This window comes from Rhinolophus sinicus, chromosome X (assembly GCF_036562045.2).
Source record: "Rhinolophus sinicus isolate RSC01 chromosome X, ASM3656204v1, whole genome shotgun sequence".
NCBI classification, from domain to species: Eukaryota; Metazoa; Chordata; class Mammalia; order Chiroptera; family Rhinolophidae; genus Rhinolophus; species Rhinolophus sinicus.
This window is the reverse complement of record NC_133768.1, coordinates 8,527,506-8,546,890: the sequence shown is the minus strand read 5'-3', so window position 1 is coordinate 8,546,890 and position 19,385 is coordinate 8,527,506. Positions and strand designations below refer to the sequence as shown.

At 42.5% G+C, this 19,385-nt stretch overlaps 1 protein-coding gene across 1 annotated transcript in view; it reads left to right on the top strand.

The window, feature by feature from the left end:
• ARHGAP6 (Rho GTPase activating protein 6) overlaps positions 1-19,385 on the top strand; it is a 463,010-nt gene that overhangs the window by 195,503 nt on the left and 248,122 nt on the right. The window lies entirely within an intron of this gene.

Sequence of the window (19,385 nt, the reverse complement as noted above, 5' to 3'; positions counted from 1 at the left end):
CCATCCGAGGTAGTATTACTCTAGCTTCCGCTCACCCAGATCCAGGGTTTCTTAACCTCAGCACTCTTGCTATTTGGGGCCAGATGTTCTTTATTGTGAGGGTTCTCCTAGGTACCGCAGGATGTTTAGCGGTAGCACCCCTCCCCCTCTTACACGGTACCCCTCCCCATTATGACAAACAAAATGTTTCCAGACATTGCCCAATGTCTCCTGGGAGGAGAATGCTCTGGTCGAATACCATTCTTCTAATCTGATGTTGCACAGCCCTCATTTACTATCGCTTAACTGATGTTCTAAAGAACATTGGCTACATCCCCACATCACTCTGGGCTTCTCTCTGCACATTTGAGCCCAGCTTTGCATTGAGTGGTGGATGGAAGGGACCACATGGGTTGGGTGTCCACACATCTAGATTTGTGTAGGACTGTCGGGTTTTTGTCTATTACCCAGATGTAATGATTAAGTAGCACTACCCTAAAGCATGTCCAGGTAGGGGTGAAAATTATCTAGCCTCCTTGCAATTTGGGCATTTTGGCTTTAGAGAATGGGGACGCGTTTTAAGGTCTCCTACCGTCTCAAAAGGCTTTTCTCCTCTGTACAGGTCTTGGACTCTCTCCTGTCCTGTGTTGAGAGCCTGGAAGATTAACCATTTCATGCCCATATGGACTGCATTCTCAAGTCTCGAGCCTTAGCTCCTAACAAATTCAGCTCTTGACCAAGTAGGCAAAGTGAGCTCAGACAACAGGGAAAAGAACAGTGCTTTTAAAAGAATGTTCTTCTCCCGATAGGAACAGAATTTGAAGTTCTAAGTACGAAAGAGTTGCTACGGAGTTTACGATGGCTTTTATATGGGTGTTTACAATCACAGTATTATGGGGAGCAGGCTTGCTGCTTAGAAAAAGTGCCTGGCAATAAATACAGAAGAGAATGAGTTTAGAACAGACGGGACTATGATTGAAGAGAGCTGAAGAAATCAGAGGTGGTTCGAAAAGCAATCTTTCATTCGGTCCTAAGAATAAGAAAAAAATATTCTCCCTCAGTAAATCCTGTTGCATGTAGAATAGAATGCTTGTTAAAGCCTTGAGTGGACATTTGGATCATGTGGTTTCTGGCATGTACCTTTGCTAACACACACACACACACACACACACACACACACACACACACCTCCAGGTAGTAATATGTACTCTGACCTGTAATCAGAATCAGCCTCCCACCTGAAAATATAAAAAGATTTTCAGCCCACAGTGAGGGCGAGATAATTATGTGAGACCTCCATTTAAAAGGTCAGCATTAATTTGGTTATCTGCCACTCAATACCAGCTGAGATTTGATTTTTAAAGTAATATAAATTCATGGAATCTATTTGAGATGTTGGACGTGCAGTCTGCCTTCTTCCCCATACTTTTCTTCTTTTGTCAGCCTGCTAGGGCCTTTATCTTCTCTGTAACTCCGATAAAACCCTCCAGCTCTAGAGGGCCGAAGCGGCAGATCTATGACAGAAAAAATGAGGCCAGATGGATGGCTTCAGTTACGAAAAATTCCTTGTCCCAATCTCTTTATCTTCACATTGTGATGTTTTCTCCCTGGACACACCTGGCATAAAAATTGTAATGGATAGCATCTCTAACATTTTATGAAGGTTGTGTGTTTATCTTCAATTGGATTTGAGTAGAATTTTCGGTTATTTCCTGGGTCTTCTTGCTCTTCTATCTTGGCTATGAAATATGAGATGGCAAAGGGACTACATTTCCCTGTGATTTTCAGTCCAGTATCTTCCTATCGAAACAACTCTAAAAATGGTCTTTAGCCCAGAATATTAGCCCCTTGAGAACTAAGGGAAACTGACTACAGAAAATATGATAGAAGTAGCTTTTTAAAAACATCATGGAATTGGATGATGCTTTGCAAAGTATATTTCATACTTTCAAAGTATATAGAATACTGTCTTTTTTTAAATTAAAGTTTATTGGGGTGACAGTGTGACAATATGGATGGATCTTGAGATGATTATGCTAAGCGAAATAAGTCAGACAGAAAAAGTCGAGAACCCTATGATTTCGCTGATATGTGGGATGTAAAACTGAAAACAACAATAGAATACTATCTTAACATACAATGCTTTAGGAGGGTGTGAGCTGGGCTCTACCAAACTGCAAGGGACAGCATCCAGGAAATGCGAGCCCCTCTACCCTGTCTTGTAAGACAGCATTCTGTGATCACCTGAACCTCAGCTTAAATGCACTCAAAATATAAGAAATCAATCTCATATTAGTGTGCCAGAAGACCAAAGAATGCCCAAAAGAGTGTAATTTTGAGTCGTCTAAATTTAGAGTATTAGTATTACAGAACTGTATGCCTATGACGAGGCTACCCAGCCCTGCCCTTTGCCTACAGACAACCCCAGAGTTGCCTTTCTTTAACTGTCTTCCTGACCAAAAATGTGCTATCAGTTTGCCTAAAGAAAGATGTACTTCACCAGCTTTAACATAAACATTATCATCACAAAGACTTTTTTTTTTTTTGGAACACTGACTATACATGATGAACTTACTTTTAAGTACTGTGGGCACAGAGAGAAATATGGGATATATCTTCTCCATCAAAAAGTAGATGACCAAGGGGGAGGAAAGGGGGCAGAAACACAGAGAGAGAAAGCACAAAATGATAAAAGAGCATTGCTTAGTGTTCACAGATGATGGATGAGATAGCTAAACAATAAAACTGAAGGCTAATATTCAGTAAGGTGATAGGAGGGATAAAAATACAATCAAATAGGATGGGAGTTTTATTTTACCCATTAAGAATTACATTTGACTGCCAGTTACAGAACTGAAATAAGGGTGTCTTAAATAAGGTAGGGGGTAATTTTTCTCCAACATAAAACAAGTGAAAGTATTGGGCTAGCATAGCAGTGTCATGTCTCAGTTTCTCTGTTTTGCCATTTTCGTGTCAGCTTTCGTATTCCATCCTGTCTCATGGGCGTGATGGCTGCTGTAAATCCAGCCATCATGCCCATGTCTGACAGAAAGAATAAGGAACAGGGGAGCTCAAATGGTCATCCTTGCTGAGACAGCTTTCCTTTAACAATTTCCTAAGAGCCCTCTACCCAACACTTGGTATCTGATATCTTTAATTTTTTCAGCCAGGTATTATGGCACCTCCTCCAGCGTTATGGTACCAACAATTAATAGGAGAATGGATATTGCATAGACAATTAGCAAGCTCTGGTATACAACTCAACTTTTGCTAACATTTAAAACTCAAAACCACATAGCTCTTCTAAACCAGAGGTCAACAAACCATGGCCTGTGGGATAAATTCAGCCCATTGATTGTTTTGGTAAATAAAGTTTTATTGGAACGCAGCCACACCCATTCCTTTGTTTATAGTCTGTGGCTGCTTTTTCAGCTGAGTGGAGTAGTTGTGAGAGACTGTATGGCCTACAAAGCCGAAAATACTTCCCATCTGGCTCTGTACAAAAATGTTGCCAAACCCATTCTACATAGATAAGTCAATGGAAAATTGGGCAAAAGACTGGAACAGACACTACAAAAAGGATATCCAAACACCAACACACACATGACAAATCCTCCTACTCATTAGTCACCAGGGGAATGTTAATTAAAACCACAGTGCACTGTCACTACTTGCCCATCAGAGAGAACTGATACTACTGAGTATTGCATGAATATGGGACAACTGGAATCCTCATTCATTGCTTATGGCAGGGTAGGTTGGTACAAGTATTATACTTTGGAAAACTGTTGAGCAGAATCTACTAACGTAGAGCATAGATACTCCCTATGATAGAGCCATTCTCCCAGGTATATACCCAACAGAAATGCCTACCTATGTTCACCAAAAGGCACATACTAGAATGTTCATATCGGCACTATTCATGAATAACCAAGGCTGGTAAACCCTCTCTCAGGAGTAGAAAAGGAAAACTATCATGTTTTGTTCATACAATGGAATAGTTCTCAGCAATGAAGATGAAGTACCACTACAGGCTATAACATGTGATAGTGATGAAAGAAGGCAGACCAAAAAAGACTGTCCACTGCAGGATTCTATTGCTCTAAAGTGCAGAACCTGGCAAACCAATCTATGGTGCTGGTGGTTACTTTTAGGGGGTGAAGATTGGGAGGGGACTTTTCTTGTTCTGGGTAGTCATCATACAGGAGTGTTCACTTGGGCAAATGCAGCAACTTGTGCACTGTTCGCTTGTCTATTGTATTTCACAAGGAGTCCGCCCTCAAGAAAAAGAAAAAGAATACACTTCTCTGTCATGGTAGCAGCCAAACCGCGCTGCTCTCAGCCGCTTTTCTAGTAACATGATGTCTGTGACGATGTATTCCTTGTAAGGCAACCACACTGGGCTACACAGCGGGCCTGGCCCTTTGTTGGAGACCATGTTTGCATTCTCGTGTCACTAACAAATGGAATGCGTTTTCTGTTTCCAGCTTTTTGCGCTAGACTACAGCCAGCCTGGCTGTCTGGCCATCTAGGTGGTCTCACTCCAAATAGTCCCCGGCGAGGATGGGAGCGTTGAAGTTTAAGCTGTGGATTAACCCACTGAGCAGACCCCGTGCCCCTGGGCTTTCTGGCCAGAGCACAAAGCGAAGGCTGCAAGGTCAGCTGAATGTGCAATTTATGGATCCTGAGAAGGCAATTTGGAAGGAGGGTTGTTTCCCCCATTTCTGTTTAGTCTTAACTTTGTGAAATTGTAAAGAGGTGCTGGAGACTGAGGGAGCTGTTTGTGTGCTAAGTGTTGTCTGCCTCAATTGCACTCTTGAATTCTGGCTGGCTGCCCAGTCTTGTGTAGGAGGCTAGTTAAGATGTGTGTGCTGCTGCAAAACATCAGTTTTAGATTTTAAAAAGGATTAAAGTATTATTCCTGCAAAGCCAGGAACTGAGGCAGGCTTTAAAGGAGAAGGTCAGAAGAAGTAGCCAGGTCTTTGTAAAGAATCACTGAAGTGTTTGGCCGATACATTGAGTTAAATGTGTTCCCTCCCATGGATGCAAGTGAGGAGTTATAAAAGCAAGAAAAATAATCAAAGCGAAAATGAATAAAAGAAATGTAATAGCCCAAAGTATTAGAGTCACTGATGGCCATACTTTAAAAAGGCACTGCTAAAAACTGAAGTTAAATAATTGAATAATTGTAAATAAATCTAGATATTCAATCCAAAAGTTCTGGTACATACATAAGATGTACTTCTTTTCATATTCTCCATTACTCAAAATCTTCAATTTAAAAATATAACATCATCTTTATGTATCTTACTGAAACTTGAGACTATATGTGTGTATAAATATATAACGATATATATATATATATACACACACACACATATATATGTAAACAATCATGAGATTTTTAAAAATTACCATCCTCCAAAGGAAAGGAAAGAACAACTGGCAAGTGATGAGAAGGAACTGCCGCCGACTGTTTATAAGTATCTCAGAAGATTTAGATTATCTTGACGCAGCCTCCCAGGTCTGGTGTAACACATCAAAGAACAGTTTTTTTGAAAAAGAACCCCAAATATCAGTTTAGAAGAAACCACAGAAAATTGCATGACTCGCTTTTTTGAGGAAATTATGATGTGTCAGTAGAAGGCGACATCGCCCCAGCTGCTTCGGCCCCAGTGTTTGGGTTATTGCAGCTTCCCAGAGTTCCTCGTTTGGGAGATAACTTCCCTGTTCCTTCCCTTTTCTTCTTAGCAGTCCCAGGAGGAGAGTGGAGTTGGGGTGCTGTGGGCATTGGAGCAAGGGTGCCCTTGCCAAGCTCCTTTGGTTGTATGTGAAGTGGGCTTCTTGCTTTGGGGGCCAAAGCATTTTGGAGAGACTCCTCTTAGGAGCAGGAAGTTATTATGCTCCTTGGAGGCCCCTCAGTGTTTAACTACCAGGGAGTGAGGTCTCAGTGTCTGATAGCAGAGTTGAACAGGGGTGAATGTGCAAAGATGGGCCTTACAGTTATCAAAACTTGGCCTTTTCACAGGATGTTCGGTGGACTCCGCTTGTTTCATGAGAAACCAAACTAGAGAGCCCTGCCTCCTAACCCCTGCACAGACTGCTGTGCCCTGAGGAGCTCCCTTGTTCTGGGAGCCGCATACACCTCAGCTCATCTTGAATTCCCCTGTGGGAGACCCTTGAATATATTTATTCTATAACCTAAAATATCAGCCCTGAGATCGGACCGCATCCCTGTCATTTCCTGTGGACTTTCCTTTTATAGAGAAGTGGTTAATTCTTTCCTAAGGACCAGCATTAGGATTTTAAAAGGTTTTGCTCTTTATTGCCACATCATCACGTCCTCATGATAATTGTGAGCTGCCTGCAACAGTCAACATCTGGGCATTAGAGTCAAGACTGGGTCCAAGGAATTGATTCTGTTGGATAAATCATCAGGTTACTCCAAGCAGCAGTCACTGCCATTGTAGCTGATTCTAGTTCAGGTTCTTTCTAGACTTGCTGGTGCTATAACCACCAAATGCGCATTGTTCTCATCTCCTGGAATCATATTTATTAGCAGCATTCAACAGATATTTCTCTAGTGGTTGCTGTAGAGAAAGCATGGGACCAGGTTCTGGGGGTGAAAAGAAAATGAGTATGGCAGCCCTTATCTTTGAGGAGGAAACACACCAGATGAGTGCCCTAACAGAGGTTCGACCAGAGGCTAGAAAAGCCTACTGGGGGTTGTGGGGGTGGGTCTATAGGTCCAGGAAATCCAGAGAGGCTGGTGGGAGTTATACAGGCAAAGGAGAAATGGAAGGGGTTGCAGGAGGGGGTGATGGATGTGATGGGGGAAGAGGGTGTTGCAAGAAGAGGGAGCTTACCCCTGAAAAACAAAGGACTCATGTTCAGTGTGTGATCTAGTTTCAAAGGGCATCTCCCCTGGCAAGAAGCCAAGGAGGTGGATGGCCACATTTTGGAATGTTCAGAATGTAAGGATGATGTTACATGCATCGCGCTGGTTGTAGAAAATGGGTTGGAATTCCGAGTACCTTCCAGAATCTTGACTAGTCTGAAATTTTTATATACACATATTTGTCTACACAGTATGGCACAGCCTGTTGAAACATTTATGCCATAAAAATACATAACAGTTCAAGTTCACTTCTTGTGAGTGGCCTAGGGTTTTGAAGACAAGACCAAATTCTCGGAGTCCAAGGGGTGCTTTAGAATCTTCTGCTTTTCTGGTGTCCGAGGATGTACTGTGCTGTGGCGTGTAACTGAATCTGGTACACGTGGTTGCAAACCCAGTTCAAGTTTGGAGTGAGGGATCCCAAGGAACAGCATGTGCTTGAAAAGCAGGATACAACTTGCAAGGTGAGGGCCCAGGGACGTCTTTGTGCTGGATGTGACTTAGAAAATACCCATCCGTGAGAGGGAAATACTTGGAAGAAATGATTCGAGCATAGTAAATCTGAGCACAACAGGGAATGTTTGTCTTTGGTTATGATTTACATTGTTCTAGACCAAATGGGGGGGGGGTATAGGTACCTTCTACAGACCAAATGAGTCCCACATACATTCACCTGGGACTTCCAGAAATCAAATGCACATGTCTCTAAAAGCTCAGGTGGATGGAGCAGCAGAGTCCAGCTGGGACTCTGGTTTACCCCGGGCGAGTTGTCTGTCTGCTTCAAGGCTATAAATAAAACAAAATAATGGAGATGTTAATAGAAACGGATATATGGAAGTTTCAGTTTTTCTTTGGGCAGGTTAAACTCCAAGAGGATGAAGGTGAACACCAAAAGTAGAAAAAAGTAAAATCAAACAAAATAAAGTGCTGTTTTTACTATTGATGAATTTTGAAGCTTGATGACGGGTGAACAAGGGCCCATGATATTCTCTACTTTTGTGTAATTTTGGAAATTTTCTATAAGAAAAGAGTTTTTTTTTTTTTTACAAAAAAATAATAAAGTGCTTTTTTTAGTTTTCTAAATCAGGGGTCAGTGAACATTTTCTGTAAAAGACCAGAAAGCAGCCACAGACAAACATGTACCTGAGTGGGCATGGCTGTGATCCTGTGAGACCGAAATTTGAATCTCATAATTTGCACGTGTCATGAAATATTATCTTTCTTTTGATTTTTCTTTCAACCATTTAGAAATGTGAAAAGCGTCCTTACTGATTCCGGTGTGAGACATGAGACAAACAGGTCCCCTCATCTGTTCTTTTAGAACGAACACAACAAAACCAAAACAGGTTGAAGTGCAACATGCTTTGTTTTTCAGGTGTCTGTCCATTAATTAAATGGTGATTTTTCACCTTTAGTATTTTCCGGGATCTTTCTAGAATGCTTTGTGCCCCTGTAACACTTGCTAACATCAGTCGTCATGCATTTATTAAGCACTCGGCATGAACTGAAATGCAGGGGATGAGGACTTCAGAGGAAAAGAAAATATTAGCAATTGAAAGTGGTACAGAAGCTCCTCTATTTATGGAATGTTGACTTGTGCAGCTTCATAGATACAAACAAAACCATACTCTAGAGTAAAGCCCTCTGGCTCTTTCCTCACCACCAAAATATGTGCTAAGAGGTGCTGGGAGCTCTTTGTTTCTGCCTCCCCCACTTTGTTCTTCAGTCTACCTAATATTTACTGTCTTTCTGCTCAGTACTGAGCAGTTTTGACATCAACTCCATCCTGTATGGTAACCTCAGGGGGAGCGGAAGAAGAAAGTGCTAATAAGAAGTAGCAGAAAGGAAGGAAAATAGAAACGATTGTTCAAAATTGAAATAGGTCAGAAAAGTTGTTGCAAGTCCTTTGGCAGGAAGAAAACTTCGAGGATGGAGACCTCATCGTGCAACCTGAGAAGGTCTGTACTATGTGACAACAGCAGGCGTTGATAGAGTTTGGCACCCTTCTGACAGCTGCACACACACACACACACACACACACACACACACACGTAATCCCCACAACCAAGATGGTAATCAACAAGTGATGTCATAAAATGATGATAAAGCAGAGAACGTTTCCCTGGGTTTCTGGGGATGAGCGTCTTAGACCTACGAGGACCTGTGATAATCCTGGGAAGGAAGTGAGCCCACTGAATCAAGCCACCCAGTCAGGGCTGCTTCCAGGGGCTCGCAGCTTTGGGAACCGACCCAACTGTAAAGTAAGTCGCTAAATGACAGTTATGGGCGCTTAAGCTGCTGGAAAATTCCTTGTAGTGCCTGTGGGCAGATTAGCTGCGCAGAAGACTTTCCATATAGGAACTGAAGGAGGTCTAATGTAGACAGAGATGCCAGGTAAAGCATTTATCAGCAAGGAAGGGAAGAGGCTGGAGTGGGAAGTTCAGGGAGAGTCACTCACACAGCACCTTGCTGGAAATACACCAGGGGGTCCCATGCTTCTCCCCATCAGAACAGTCCTAAACAGCCTTTCGAGCTTCACAATTTTTCAACCCAAACCTGTGGTGAACCCTTGCTGTGGTTGCTCTGCTCACAATATCGCAGAACTTTTATCAGTTCTGGGTACCCATCCCATCCCCCAGCTTCTGTGTGGTTTGCTTCTAACGGCCAACATCTGTGAACTTCTTCAGAGGACTTCCCTTGGGGTTCTCATGCAGTTTCCTTGTGCCCACAATGGGCAGGATGTGCCTGGGGGTTGACGTCACCCCGGGGCATCCCGTAGCCCATGACTGGAGGCTGTGAGAATATTAAAGCGCAGCCCCTTTGGCTTGAGGTGAGACAACTATGGGATGGAATTGACACTCCAGAGCTCCCCTCAGCATCAGGCCCAGACTGGGACTTTGCCAGAAATCACACCGTTCCTTGGCTTTCTCCTCTTTCCTTCCCTGGTAGGCTTATCCCTCACCAGTTTCTCCTGGGAACATGCCCTTAATAAATCACTTGCACATGAATCCTTATCTTAGTATCTGTTTCTGCGGAACTCGACTGAAGGCAAGAAGCAAATGCATTATTAAGCGAGAGAAAGAACACAAGACCTGGCCTTCAGTTAGCAATGAATGAATGAAAGAACGGAATTAATGAATGAATGAATAGAAGCCAGTCTTCAGCCTTCAGCCACTTGTGTTGTAGTCAGGGAAACAGGAAAGGGATCAAACATGGACTGTGACATTTTAGAGCTGCAGGTCCTATAGTGAAACTGCCCACATAGTGCAGCCTATCCAGCTGGTGGTCATCCAGGCTCAGCTTAAATATTGCCAGGAAGAAGAAATCACCACCTGCCAGGATAGCTGCCTGCCTTCTCTTGCACCACTCAATTTATTATAAAGACCTTCCTCCCTCCCTCCCTTCCTGCCTTTGATTCCCTCCCTCCCTCCCCCCTCTCATTTCTCTTCCTCCCTCTTTCCTTCCTTCCTCACTCCCTCCCTCCTTTCTCTCTCTCTTTCTCTCTCTGTCTCTTACAGCTTTGTGGAGATAGAATTCACATTTCATGCAATTCACCCATTTAAAGTGAACAATTCAATGGTTTTTAGTATATTCAGAGTTGTCCAACCATCCCCACAATCAATTTTAGAACATTTTCATCACCCCGTAAAAGAAACCCCGTGCCCTTTAGCTATCACCTCTTCAACCCCTCAACCCCTGATCTCCCCAGCCGTAGACAACTGTGGGTCTCCTTTCGGTCTCTGTGGATTTGCCTGTTCTGGATATTTCATGCAAATGGAATCAGATAATATTTGATCTTTTGTGCCTGGCTTCTTTCACTCAGCATCAGGTTTTCTTCATTCATGTTTTATCATATACACTACTTCATCCCTTTTAGGGGCCAAATAATCTTCCATTTTATGGATAGACCACATTTTATTATCCATTCATCAGCTTATGGACATCTGAGTTGTTTCCACCTTTTTTTGTTTGTTTGTTTGTTTGTTTTGTAAAGATTTTATTGGGGAAGGGGAACAGGACTTTATTGGGGAACAGTGTGTACTTCCAGGACTTTTATCCAAGTCAAGTTGTTGTCCTTTCAGTCTTAGTTGTGGAGCAGCTCAGCTCCAGGTCCAGTTGCCGTTGCTAGTTGCAAGGGGCAGAGCCCACCATCCCTTGCGGGACTCGAGGAATCAAACTGGCGACCTTGTGGTTGAGAGCCCACTGGCCCATGTGGGAATTGAACCGGCAGCCTTCGGAGTTAAGAGCACAGAGCTCCAACTGCCTGAGCCACCAGGCTGGTCCCTTGTTTCCACCTTTTCATGATTATAAATAATGCTGCTATCAACATTCGTGTACAAGTTTTTATGTAGACATATGTTTTCATTTCTCTTCATACCTAGGAGTGGAATTGCCAGGTAAAATGTAGAAAGTTCTTTTATATGTTGAGCCAAAATCTGAAACTTCTTAACATCCACTCTTGTTCCTTGACCCACCTTCTGGAGAAAACTGACAAGGCTTTCCTTTCTTACACCTGACATCACTTCAAATTGTTCATCATTGTCTTCATTTCCTCCTTCAACTTTCGTAGACTGAATTTGCTTTGTTCTTTTCATCATTCTGTTGTAAAAACAAGACTTGTAGAAATGCAAACCAACAGCCTTGAAGTTGTCACGTTGTTTATTGTAATGTACAAAACAGCTTTCTTTAGTTTCAAATTTCACACTTTCCCATCAACAATAGGGAACTAGTGGCTTATACCTTTATTTGGCCAAGATGGGAGACAAAGAATTATTTTCTAAAAGGGAAGGTTTTTTAATAGACTCCGAAGGGATTTTCCCTTTGGAAAATCTAAAAGACTAATCATTTGTGTAATTTATACACATTTGTCATTTCTTGACATGTTAATGTGAGAAAAGGAATTCCATGGTTTTGAAAAATCAAATTTAATGGAGATCAGTTATCCTTCCTAAGAGCTTTGAAAGAAGTCACGCGTGGCATTCTTTTTACTCATAGTCATGAAGACAGTGGGGGAGAAAACTTGACAAAACCACAGGAAAATGTAGCAAGTTACTTAGCAGTTTCTGGGTTGTGCCGAACTGGGACAAATTTCATGTTCATTTCTTCTTCAATAACTACAAAGGAATCCGATTCTTGCTTATTAGTCATAAACTTAGGGATATTTTTCAGCTTCTTTTAACATTAAATCCAGAACTCGGGATGGGTTCTGACATTATCGCAGGCTAGCTACATGACCTTGAATAAATCACGCAGCCTTTCAAAGCATCAGTTTCTGCATTTTAGTACCATCACATCAGTAGTTCTCAAACTGAGTTGTACATGATATCAAGGGATCTTGCTAAAAAATGTTAATTCTGAGGCAGTGTTCCAAGAGATTCTGTTTCAGTGTGTTTTGGGGAGGGCCTCAAAATTAATTTTTTTAAAAACTCACCCTAAGTGATTCTGACGCACGTGGTCCTGAAGACCATACGTTCGGACATTGATTAACCATTTCTTTCTGGTTCTTTTTCTTCTTGTCTTATCTTCTGCTGAACGGGAAAAGAAATCTTATAATCTCTGCAGGTATTATCTTTCCATACAAGGATATGTGCTGTATGTATCAACATAAAGAAAGATGGCAACCAAAGTTGAAATAATGAAAAAGTCCTAGTCTGATGCTTAGATTCTGATGTATTAAAATGATTTTGACCAGAACAATTTTACATGTGAAGTAGGGTTTCTCCACTTTGGCACTGGACATTTGGGCCAATCATTCTTTGCTCTGTATGTGTGTGTTGGTGGGGGTGGAACTGGCTTGTTCATTATGGGATGTTTAGCAGCACTATGTTTAGTAGTACTACACCCCCCCCTTAAGTTGTGACAATACAAAATATCTTCAAACAGTAACAAATGTGCCCTGAGGGACAAAATTCTCCTGTTTGTGAACCATTTTCATAAAGCACGGTCCCAACGAAAAAGAATGAAGAAATTAGACTTAGAGCCATTTTCTTTGGTCGGGTGTCATTGCACAGCACGGCACCCTATGGCACCCTATTAAGCTGTTGGTGCTCGACCTTTATGTACCAAGCATTCCCTGAGGATATGGAACTGTCTGGTTCCTTCTGTCTATTTGGTGGATTAATTGGGATACAGACAGGTTAAGTGATTTGGCAAGAGAAGAGCACTGTGTTTCATTCTCCTCATTTCATTACACTTCTGACACAAATTCTAAACGTTTGCCTTATATGTTCTGTTCCCTCTAAAAGAATGAGAATCATAATCACAAAATAGATTAATTGGAGGATGGGCACCATACATGTGAAATTGCTTTGCAAGCTTCACGTGCCAGAGAAATGCCGGGTGTCACATACTGTTGAGCTTTCGAAACAAGTGGTTTTGTTGGGTGACTAGTCAAGTGCTCCAAAGGATTCCATGGCTTCCATTTTTGATCACACAAATGGCCGATTTTTACCTGTTAGCCTTTCAACATGCTGTGTTGGGTGGAGACCCACTTGCATGTAAGTCCCAGAGCTCAATCCTATTCTTCTGCTCTAGGGAAATTTCTCCTTGTTTTCTTAGGTGGTGTAAGACTAGCTCCACTGAAAGAGTATTTATTGATGGTGTGAGATATACTACTATGTGGAAATTATTAAAGGATGAATTTCTTATGTCTAGGAAGGGTTTCTCAACTTTGGCACTTGACATTTTGGACAAGATAGTTCTTTGTGTGTGTGTGTGTGGGGGGGGTGCTGTCCTGTGCATTGAGGGGTGTTTAGAAATATCCCTGGCTTCTACACACTAGACACAAGTGGCAACTTGCCCCCAGCCCACTCCTCCCTGCAGTTGTGACAACCAAAAATGCGTCTAGACATTGCCAAGTGTCCACTTAGTGGGGGGGAATTGTCCCTATTGAGAACCACTGGCCTAAGAGATATGGATGGGGCACTAGCAGTATTCCCCCCACACACAGGCACACCTTTCATCAGAGGGCACCATAGCCATCTGATGAATGAGTCTGACTTATCAAAACGAGTGTCTACTTTGAAACATACTGGCATGGCCTGCAAAGAGATTTGGACCCAACTTCCATTTACATCTCGACTCCACCATTTACCAGATGTGCAAAGCAAGTTACTTTCATGAAAAAAAATGGAGATAGTCATATGTTCCTCACACTATTTTTCTGAGGATCCAGGTTTGCTGTTTGCAAAGCATCTGGTTGGAAAAAGGGCCAGTGATGTGGGTGCTCAATAATTAGTTGGCTTGTTATCATTTCAAATGATGATTGTAGTGCTAGCAGCACTGGTATTATCATGGTATTGCATGCAGATGAAAGGAGATTGTAGCTGGACCGGTGGAGGCAGTAGACTAACACTGGATTATAAATAGAATGAAAAGTAGTCGCTGCTTGATTTTCCAACCAGTTTTGGGGAAGTCATAACTAGAGGGAGTGCAGCCTCTCTGTTTTGCCTAATGACCCTTGAATAGAAATTTATTTTAGAAACATCTCTCTGTGGTTACTTCTTAAGGGCACTCTCCCTGGCTACGAGGTACTGAATAGGATTCTTCACTGATGATATCAAAACGGAAGAACAGGGCAAACCAGTGATATCAAATTGGACCTATTGTAGTGGTCAGTGTATCCTCATTCCCTCACTGCCCGCCCCATGCCTTCTTTCCCTGCACTCACAGGGCGTCACTTCTTGTTCTTCTCGGTAGTGGGGATCAAGGCTGAGGACAATAGTACTAGCTGATGCCAGGGCATTGTTTTCTCCCTTCTCCATCCTATGTCACCACAGCTCTAGGTACCATTCTTGGGACCCCCAGGAATACCTCATTCACTGGTCTTTGGACCAGGCCTATCTTCAGACTGGGGCTTATCTCTGACTTACCTGGAGAAAGGAATGGAAACTTTCATTCTTCCTTGGATTCCTCCCATCTCCATATCCCTGTTAGGGCCAAGATGAAGGGGAGAACTATGGTTATGGAGCAAAATAGCAATTCCTTAAGTGGCACTTATATTTATAGTTAGATTGCTAAGATTCCCCCCCACCCCACCCCATATGCAGAACTTCTGCCGAATAAAATATCCTCTCTCACAGGCATAACTGGTGTACCCATTGTTCCTACTTGTACATGGGGATGGAGTTGGCAGTGGCATTTCCAATTCCCAGCAGCGCTGGTAGGTCCTTCTTCACTTATCAGAGACATGTGATTTTGGGCAAGGAGGACCTTAAGCTGCTTCCCCATATCTCCTTCCTGATCCTAGAGTTTGATTTCCTGAATTTTATCTTTGTAGTCCCATGAGAAAACCTAGAAGAGAGACAACTCTAAACTATGTTCATTCTTTGTATAAACTTTGTTCAGTCTATTTATACTGTAGTGTAAATAAAGATTCTAATGGGTACAATCAGTTTGGAAAACTGTTGGGCACTGTCCAGTAAAGCTGAAGATATGCATGCCTATGACCCAGCAATTCTGTTTCCAGGTTCATACTCTGTAAAAATCCATGCACGCGTACACAAGGAGATATGCATAATGACGTTCAAGCAGTATGGTTTTCAGTAGTCCAGAACTGGAGAGGGCACAAATGTCTATTGGGAGTTGAAGAGCTAAATAGTGATAAACGCACACAATGGAATACTAGACAGCAATGGGAATGAACAAACTACAGCTATATGATAACATGCAAGAACCTTAAAAACATTAATGTCGCGTAAAAGGAGCCAGATGTAATAAAAACATGCCTATGATCCATTTTATATAAAGTTAGAAAACAGGCAACACTAAGCTCTAAGATTTATAGATGCATAACTTCCTAAAAAGCAATGATTCTCAAACGGGGGTGATTTTGCTCCCCCAACCCCCATCCCAGGGAACGTTTATCAATGTCTGGAGATATCGTTGGTTGTCACTATGCAAGGAGGGGGATAATATTTGCATCAAGAGGGTAGATGCCAGAAGTGTTGCTAAATATTCTAGGATGCATAGGACAGCCTCTGTAACAAAGAATTACTGGTATAACACCAAAACCACAAGCAACAAAAGCAAATATAAACAAGAGGGACTACATCAAACTGACAAGTTTCTGCACAGCAAATGAAACAATCAATAAAATGAGAAGGCAACCTACAGAATGGGAGAAAATATTTGCAAACCATGTATCTGATTGGGGCTTAATATCCAAAATATATAAGGAACTCATACAACTCAATAGCAAATAGTAACAATGTGTGGAATTCAAATTGTTCAAGGTTTAACAGACCTCTTAGCGTTCTACACAAACTCCTAGGTCCCTTCTTGAGTCTTGAATAAGTGGACTGAGAACTGAAGAGGTGTATGTTTCACTCTGAGGTAAATTTAAGAGTCTTGCAGCATGGACTAATAATTTCTTTTCTTAAATGTGTTATCCTAACTCCCCAAACCTTTCAAATATAGAAAAACAACTCTATTGCACTTGAAAATTTAACTCTGACTTAGAAATGATAATTTAGCAAGAAATATGTTAGCAGGCAGAAGTTATTCCTAAAATGCAAATACAGCAGATCCTTGGATAACGTTCATAAGTTCAATGCTGTTTAGTTATAACGTTGATGAGAAAAAAAGAGATGGATTCCCCCTGGGGCCACTGTCTGTGTGGGGTTTGCAGGTCTCCCCAGGTCTGTGGGTTTCCTCCGGGGACTCCGGTGTCCTCCCACGTCCCAGGGACGTGCACGTGAGGTGAACTGCCATGTCTGCATTGTTCCAGTCTGAGTGACTGTGGGTGGGTGGGAGTGGCCCTGAGATGGAAGGGCGTCCTGTCCAGGAGGGTCCCACCGGGCACCCCGAGCTGCCGGGACAGGCTCCGGACACCCGTGCCCCGGAACTGGAATCCATTATCTGACTTGTTTTCATTCATCTTTCTCAAATGTGTGTAGAGCTCACATTTATTTCAAAGTTTCATATTAGAAGTGCTTTGGGTCTTTATTTAGAAGTTTGATGATGTTTTTGTGACCAGAAATGTACTGTAGGAACTTAACTCGTACATATGTCAATTACCTTAGGGTCAAATTTGTTTTGTTATATATCATTTCACTTAAAGTTACAGTTTCTATTAATAAGAACTTATGGATGACGTGAAGTGAGGACTTATTGTACACAATTTGGGAATGATGGATTATTATTGGCTTATGATAATGCCATTTAGTGACTTAATATATTTTCCAAAGGCAGAATACAAACAAACCCTAAGATGACTCAATTTTAACATGGAGGTGACTTACTCAGAGATAATGATCAAAGGGACTATGGTTAAGGTTTTTTAACTCCAGGGACCCACCTTGGATTTGTCACACAAAGGTGTGACAATTAAGTTCATGAACTCGTTGCAACGATGTTGTTAACCTTTTTTCGTATCAGAGGGATTCTTCATTATGAATTTGTACCAACTAGACAAACAGTTAACCAAGTTTACTATTTGGAAGTGCTGAAAAGGCTGCATGAAAAAGTTTGACGACCTGAACTTTTCGCAAACAGTTCATGGCTCTTGCATCATGACAATGCACCAGCTCACACAGCACTGTCTGTGAGGCAGTTTTTAGCCAGTAAACAAATAACTGTATTGGAACACCCTCCCTACTCACCTGATCTGGCCCCCAGTGACTTCTTTCTTTACCCAAAGATAAAGGAAATATTGAAAGGAAGACATTTAGATGACCTTCAGGACATCAAGGGTAATACAGTGACAGCTCTGATGGCCATTCCAGAAAGAGTTCCCAAATCGCTTTGAAGGGTGGACTAGGTGCTGGTGTCAGTGCACAGCTTCCCAAGGGGAGTCCTTCGAAAGTGACCGTAGTGATATTCAGCAATGAGGTGTGTAGCACTTTTTCTAGGATGAGTTCGCAAACTTAATTGTCCTGCCTCGTGTGTGTGTGTGAATGAAACTTTTTGTAGGGAAAGGGATTTTTAGCTTCGAGGACTTAATGGCAGCTCTGACAAAGGAAGAAGTCCTAAGGCTGAAGAGTTCATCTTTCTCAATAGGACTCAGTGAAGCAAAGGTCCCTAAATTGGGGCATTTGTGTATGCATGTTGCCTTCTCTGAAGGATGCGGCATGGAGAAGCTCGTGCTAGTTGTCTGCCTTATTCTAGGGGTCTTTGATGGCATAGCTCTAAAGGTTGCTTTCAGCAGCATGGCAGAGTGACAGTAAGGAGGGGACTTCAGTGTGTCACTTTTCTAGCTCTGCCTGGACATGCCAGGGAGCAGGGAGTATCTTCAAGGTGAATGGGTGTGCTCTGTCCTCGCACGTAGCAGAGGGAAAGGAAAGCTGGGCAGGAAAGGCCACAGGGAGACTAGGGCAAATGGTGAAATTGACTCTTAAGACAGCAGCACTCTGGCTGGAAGTTTCTGTTTGGGGCAGGGGATTGATTTTAAATTTCTTTTTATTTTTAGGTTATTATAGTGTACAATACACATAGTGAAGGGTGTGAATTTCACAAATCTGAACTACCTCTCAGTGAATTTTTACATAGGGGTGTACTTGGGTAGCTGTCATATAGTTCAAGATACAGAACATTTCCTGCACCCCAGAAGGTTCCCTTGTACCCCTTTCCCAGTCAATACCACCTCCCCATCTGGTAATCACTGTTCAGGCTTCTACCACCATAGATCGCATTGGCCTAGTTCAGTTCAACACTTGACTTTCAATCCCAGAATAAATAAATGCAATCTTATAGTATGTGCTCTTTGGTCTGATTTCTTTCTGGTCACATGATGTTTATGAGAATAAGCCATGTCGTTATGCACCTCGGTAGCATTTTCCTTTCATTGCGGAAGGACATTCCATCATATGGAGAGACCACAGTGGGCTTATCAGGTATCCACTGATGGACATTTGGATGGTTTCCATTTTGGTGATTCTGCCTGAACATGTTATGAAGATTCTTGTACACAGGAGGCCATGGGTCCCCATTTCTCTATATATCTAAGAGTGGAATTGCTGGGTCAGAGGGTAGGCACATGATACGTTTTAGTGGATAAAATCTTAGTTTTCTAGCAGATGAACTGTCATGGGACTGTGCATCAGCAGATGCTTCAGGATACCTGTACCCCTGGCTTCACGGTTTCCGTGCTCCTTACCATTATGCTGGCAATTGTTCTAAAATATTATATGCCAGTGGGTATTCCATCCAACGCAATTGTAAGGGCTGGAACACAGAGGCCACTTCCTGTTTTCCTGCCTCCCACCCCCACAGAGCAAGTGGAGGGCCACTCAGGGAGTCCAGTCTAGCCGGACCCTGAAGAATTGACACAAGCCACCCACAAATCCATCTTCCACTTGATAGACACCCCTCTTGGGCTTGGATTGATTGATTTCACTGAGCCCAGTGTGTCGTCTCTGGCCCCAGACTCTGCCTCGTCTGGACTCAGGTTGTAGGGCTGCATGGCAGTCAGAGTGCCAGGCCTGGGGAGGAAACTGGTGCTCTTCTCCACAGGGATTTAAAGTGCAGGCTTCCTTGAGGGGACTGGAGAGCAGAGGCCAGTTTTAGGTGGTGC